This window comes from Tiliqua scincoides, chromosome 2, assembly GCF_035046505.1.
Source record: "Tiliqua scincoides isolate rTilSci1 chromosome 2, rTilSci1.hap2, whole genome shotgun sequence".
NCBI lineage: Eukaryota > Metazoa > Chordata > Lepidosauria > Squamata > Scincidae > Tiliqua > Tiliqua scincoides.
In genome coordinates this window covers 170,435,177-170,441,176 of record NC_089822.1, presented here as the reverse complement: position 1 = coordinate 170,441,176, position 6,000 = coordinate 170,435,177, and positions in this window count along the sequence as shown.

The following is a 6,000-nucleotide window of genomic DNA, read 5'->3' as shown; positions in this document are numbered from 1 at the left end:
ACACTGTTTTTGAACATCCTTTCGTTCTCATCTTTCTGAATATATGCAGAAATATATACATATGAGCTTCTCTGTCAGACAGGCAGATGCACCAGCCATAAATCGACCCTACCCGGTTCTGTCAGAAGTAGGCTACCTCCGAATGCCAGATGCAAGGAAGTGGTACCGAGATGCAGGTCTCCTGTTGTCTCGTGTGCTCTCTGAGGCATCTGGTGGACCACTGTGAGATGCAGGAAGCCGGACTAGATGGAACTTTGGCCTGATCTAGCAAGGCTGTTCTTATGTTCACTTCAGTTTGCACTATATGGAAAAATGACATTGAACTGCAACAAGATTGCTATTTGCAATCACTGAAGGCTACAGAAGGACAAAATGAAAAAGATTGGACGAGTACCTCATTTAGCTAGCAGTTTGGCCTCCTTGGATTTGAAGACAGTATTCTGCTTTGGTGGTTTATGTTCCATACTGGAGCAATTTTAAAAGGCAGCAAAAGATTGGACACAAGCTTAGAATTCACTTAGAATTCACATTTCAGTTTCCAAATTGCAAGATGCCAAACATAAGATGCAATTTTCATATTTCTGGTGAAAGTTGGCATAATTGCATATGTCTGTAATTGTGTATTGGTCTTTCCTCTTCCTTTTTTCTTTTGCCTCAGCTTTGTTTTGCCTGGAAGGAATTTGTTTTGGTTTCAAATGCAGGTCATTTTTTTTTTTTTTCCCCAGCAAGGAACACTTCTGGGAACACTAATTGCAGGCAATTATAACTTCATTGGCCTTTAACCCCCTGTACAATGACTTCTGTACTCCACCAGTTGGAATATTGCCTTGCTAAAGTTAATTGTTCAGTTTGGTGATCCATGTTAGGAAGGTGTTGGAATAATGCCCCTTTAGGAATCCATGGATGGTAATTTTAACACCTCGTCTTCCCAAGGGGAAAAAGTCAATGATCCTTTGAACATTGTGCAATTTGGTTGCCTTGTTAAGAGAAAAAAGAACTGGAATCATCTTATATGGCTTATTGCCAAAGAGCTTTATATGCTCACTGAAATTTAGTTGACAAATAAAGCCACCTGTAACTTGGCCTCCTATGCGTTGGAGTCTGTACAAAATTCTAGCTGCTTATGAATGGATGGGATCACTTACAGTATGTGGTTATTTTCTCAGCTTTTTCCTATTGCATTCTCTAGTGGGTCAATCCTTTTCTGGGTTGGACTGCCACACGGAAGCATTTACAGCAGTGAAACAGAGTTTTGCTGTTGCAGCATGTTTTTCAGCAGTGCACCAAGTGTGCCTCTGACAGCCGTCAGCATAGGAAAGGCGGGATAGAAATCTTTTAAATAATTGTAAATTTTAGGAGCACTGCTGCAAATGGTGGCAGCGCAGGAAGCCCACCGCCAGACCCAGCAAGGTTTGTCAGATGGTGGCAGGAATGGGAGGGTGAATGGAAAGGGATCCAAAAAGGAAAGAGATTGGGCAAGGAGGGGGTGGATCAAGGCAAGGAAGGAGGTGGTATCAGCAACTATGGCTTGACTGCCTTTTCCCAACCTTGATCCTGGGTCTAGTCAGACTTGACTAGCAAAGTCTGAGTAGACCCAGCAGGGTAATGAGGGCTTACTCCAGGGCAAGGGAATAAACATTCCTTACATGGAGAAGACTGAAGGGCCTGATGCTCCCCCACAGAACGCAACTGCATGAGCACAGAAGTTGGGTAGGATTGGGCTGCCCATTTAGGACTTGGATGCTAAGTGACACCGCTGTTGCTTGGTCTACTGCAACTAAACATCCTTAGCATCCACTGATATGCCTTTGCCACCATAGCATTACGTGAAAATCCCCTTTTGCCTTTTACTTGTGTCTTTCTCTCTATCTGGTTATGTACTATGGACTAAGTGTCTCCTACATTCAACAATCAGGTCAAGTCACAAGCTTGCACAACCTCCACCTCCCTGTGGTTACACATATAGGCATCTTAAATCCACCTCCCTATGAAGAAGTCTGGCATAGTAAATCATTGTTTCAGTGTCTCCTACATTACTGTATTCATTGCATTGTTTTAACTCAATCACTGCTTAAGTACTGTATGCAAACTGGAACTGCCTTCCTGGGTTGCCCATTCATTGTATTGTTTAAGTTCCCCCAGCTAGGAAGCCAGCCATTAGACACCATTGAATTTTGCTGCTAAGGGACATCCTGATCTTTTCAATGTTTACCCTGCTGTGTGGTAATAAGGAAGCTACCATTCAGCTCAGCACGTTCTGAAAACCCTTCTTCTTAAGAGAGGGCTGCCACATGCTCTCTCTCTGGCTTCCCCTCCAAGGACACAACACATCTGTGTTGTGTCAGAGGGTCCTCCACACAGGACTCTCCCCCCCCCCATCCAACTGCTCTACAAGACAGGTAGCTATCTTGCGTCTGGAACTTTTTCCCTTCTTCCCCCCCCCCTTTTCCTCCCCTTCTCTCCCCATCCTCAGTTAGTAGCTGGGTTTGGCAGACCAGGGACCCCTAAAATCCTTCCCTACAACCTTTCCTTTTTCTAATTTCTTCGGATGCACCAATTACTCTCCACACGCAACCACCAAAAGCTAGGTACACTGGATTCAAGTATTAGGACCAAGAAACCTACATTTATCATTTTTCCATGTGCATTATGTTTACCTTTGTGCTTTTGTAATAAAGTTATAATCTTTTATTAAAAGTTCTCTTTCTCCCAGTCTCCTCTTTAAGCTAAAAGGAATTTTTCTGCATTACACCGTCTTGTTATCCAGACTGCGATCCTGAGGTTCCAAGAAGGGTAGTGTACTAATTTCCCTAAACAAAACAGCCCTTTTGGTAACAATAAAGCTGTGGGTTTTTACATGTATCGTGTGGGTGGCCTGTACTTTGGACTTCTGCTAGCATGAGTAAAGGGGGAAGACCATGTCTACTATCCCATGGGAAGACGTGTAAGTTTTTCCAACATGCAGAACTCATGGATCACCTCACGGCGGAAATGTGTGAGGTTTCCCTTCACCTATTAACAGCATAGCAGAAGCAACCAATTCTCCCTCTTTCCTGTAACATGAGCAACAGCTTTGTGAATGGAACTGGAGAAGGAAACAGGGACAAAGATATTTTGTGCAGTAGCCATTCAGTAAACCCCGGCATTCAAGCATATGAGAAGAATAAATCTTCAGCAGCATTAAATAGGCTATAAAAAGTATAGCTCAATACCATTTATATCTCCAGTTTATATAGCCACATAAAGTATTATTTATTCACCTGAGTTTTGCAACTTCTTTAGGTACCTTATACATTTAATCAAAATGGAAAATGGGCAATTGTGTCAAATATTAACCAGGTGCTGTGTTGCTCCATGAACATGCCAACCACTATGCTTACCTTGCTTGATTTGTTATAAAACAACCATCCCCTTTAAGCAATGCAAAGTATCTATATACAAGTGAATGGACACTTTACAGCACAAGAGCCTGAAGCTCTGGTTCTAAATATAGTTGAAGATGAACCCTGCAAAACTTGATACCGGTTACACTACCCATTCACTATTTATTGTGATCTTTTTGCTATCTGCGGCAAGCTGCAAAATAACAACACAAAATATAACAAAACAAAAGTGGGTAAAAGAAGTGGCCTACTAGACAGCTGATAGGCCACAATATATATCTCATGGGCACAGCATGGTCTTGATCACATGCATGCAGCAACAGCATAGCAGTGCCCTGTGCTGTCACTAGCCCTGGAAAATGCCATCTGACTCATTTCCCTTGCACTCCTAATACCTGGTTTGCAGCCATAGTAGGGAGCCAGAAAAGGGAGAGAGAAGATGAGTGGAAGTTGGGCAGATAGGTTGGTGGGAGGGAGGAGGTTTTGGTACCCACCATTAAAAAGGTGTTTTGAGAATCCTTGGAACTTGTACAACCAGTGATATCATTTGGATGGAATGGGTGTAGTGTTTAGATGTGTGTAATGTTTAGAGGTTCACTCCGTTTTTTTTCTGAGTAGCTCTAACCTGCCTGAATCTGCTCCTCCACCTGCCTGAATCTGAAATAGCTCCAACCCCAGTATCATTCTGGATCCACACCTCATCTTTGAGCAATTAAAGATGCTGTTGGGTTTCATTCTAGAAACATGTTCCTACTCAAATTGCCCAATAGAATCATACTTGTAAGAAGATTCTCATGCCAAAGGTGCCATTTGGCATGGAGTAAACCAGGCTGTTTTCCAAGTTTTGGAGAAAATAACCCCATTCCTAGTTAAGTCAACTGTTAACCTCATTTGAAACATGCACCCTCTTCACTGTGCTCTTTGTGCAGAGAGAGAGAATGAATTTGTCTTTGTATTTATCTGTATTAGGATGATCCAACATGCATATCACACACAATTCATGAGCCCTCTTTTGGCAGCCTTTGAGAGCCCTGCCATACTCTCCTCCTCTTCCTGCTTCAGCAGCTTTTTGATTTCCTTGGACAATGAGAAGTTGGAATGGTGTGACTGGGAGATCGAAAAACCCCTTTGCGCCCATTGCCTTCTTGTCCACCTGCTTCTCCTGCTGCCGCACTGGCGTTGCTAGGAGGGTGCGGGGGGTGCGGGCTGCACCAGGTGACACGCTGGGGGGGTGACGCTCCTTGGGTGGAGGACACGCTAACATCGCGGGGTTAGGAGCTACTGTGTCACGACATACACCATTGGATGTGGAATGGCCAGCGGAGTGCAGTGCAAAAGACAGCATTGAAATCACTCCTTTTGTTCAAAAGTTATGGTAAAAAAACCAGAAGGAAAAAATGCTTGGAACCCTAAGGAAAGTGAAAGTGAGCCGTAGCACGTGTTTACTCGTGAGTAGGCATACTTGCCATAGTCCGTCGGAAAGGGCAGGCTGAGTGGAATCCAATGACACCCAATCCAATGAAGGCAGCCCCCCAAAAACACCCAAGAATCTCCCCCCTCCCAGCTGCGAGTCTGAGCCCAAATCGAAGCCACGTGGTCGCGTTTACTCACAAGTAAGTCAAGGCAGGCTGAGAGACTCCAAGGACGTCAGAATGGTCCTGATCCAATGAATGCAGCCCCCAAAAACACAGAGAAGGAGCTCCCCCTCCCAGCTGCAAGTCTATGGAGCTCAATGGAAAGTGAAGCAGCCTCATGCCGCATTTACTCATGAGTAGGCAGGCGTGCCTTGGCTGGTGGTCAGACCAGGCAAAAGGGAATGTGAGGACATGGGAATGATCCCAATCCATGGAGCTGGAGCGCAACAAATGCTCCAGAAGGCAGCCTTCCCCCCCCCCCCCCCACTAAAAAGGACAAAAGAGGCTTGAACTGGTAATGGGAATGTTTTCTATTTTGCACTTGCAGAACCAGGTGGGTCTTTATCTTGATATGCTTGGAACAGAAGAACTTTAAACTGGACACTGGGGAGGGCTGGAAATCTCACTAATTCTTTGACTCACAGGCTGCAATCCTACCCACATTTTCCTGAGAGTAAGCCCCATTGACCGATATGGGACTTATTTCAGAATAGACATGCATAGAATTGGGCTCACAGGCTGCAATCCTACCCACAATTTCCTGAGAGTAAGCCCCATTGACCACAATAGGATTTACTTCAGAGTAGATTCACTTGGTGGAACAGGACTGGCTCCCCCTTACGTAATTATTTTATTTTAATTTAATTATTTATAATTATTTATTTTAATTTGCTTGATGATGTCACTTCTGGCCATGACATCACTTCCAATGGGTCTTGGACAGACTGTCATTCTAAAAAGTGGGTCCCAGTGCTAAAAGTTTGAGAACTGCTGCAATAAGGTGTTAGCAAGATGGGTGTGTATGTGTGTGTGTGAGAGACTCTACAAGTTTTCAAAATCACTAAAATCAGAGGTTGGAGGAATAAGACCATCATGTTATATATCAATCAATGCGTCATTTCATGCAGAATACAATGAAACAAACCACATTGAAATATCTGTGTTCTAACAAAAGGTACAGCCAAAAAACTGGTGGGGGCGGG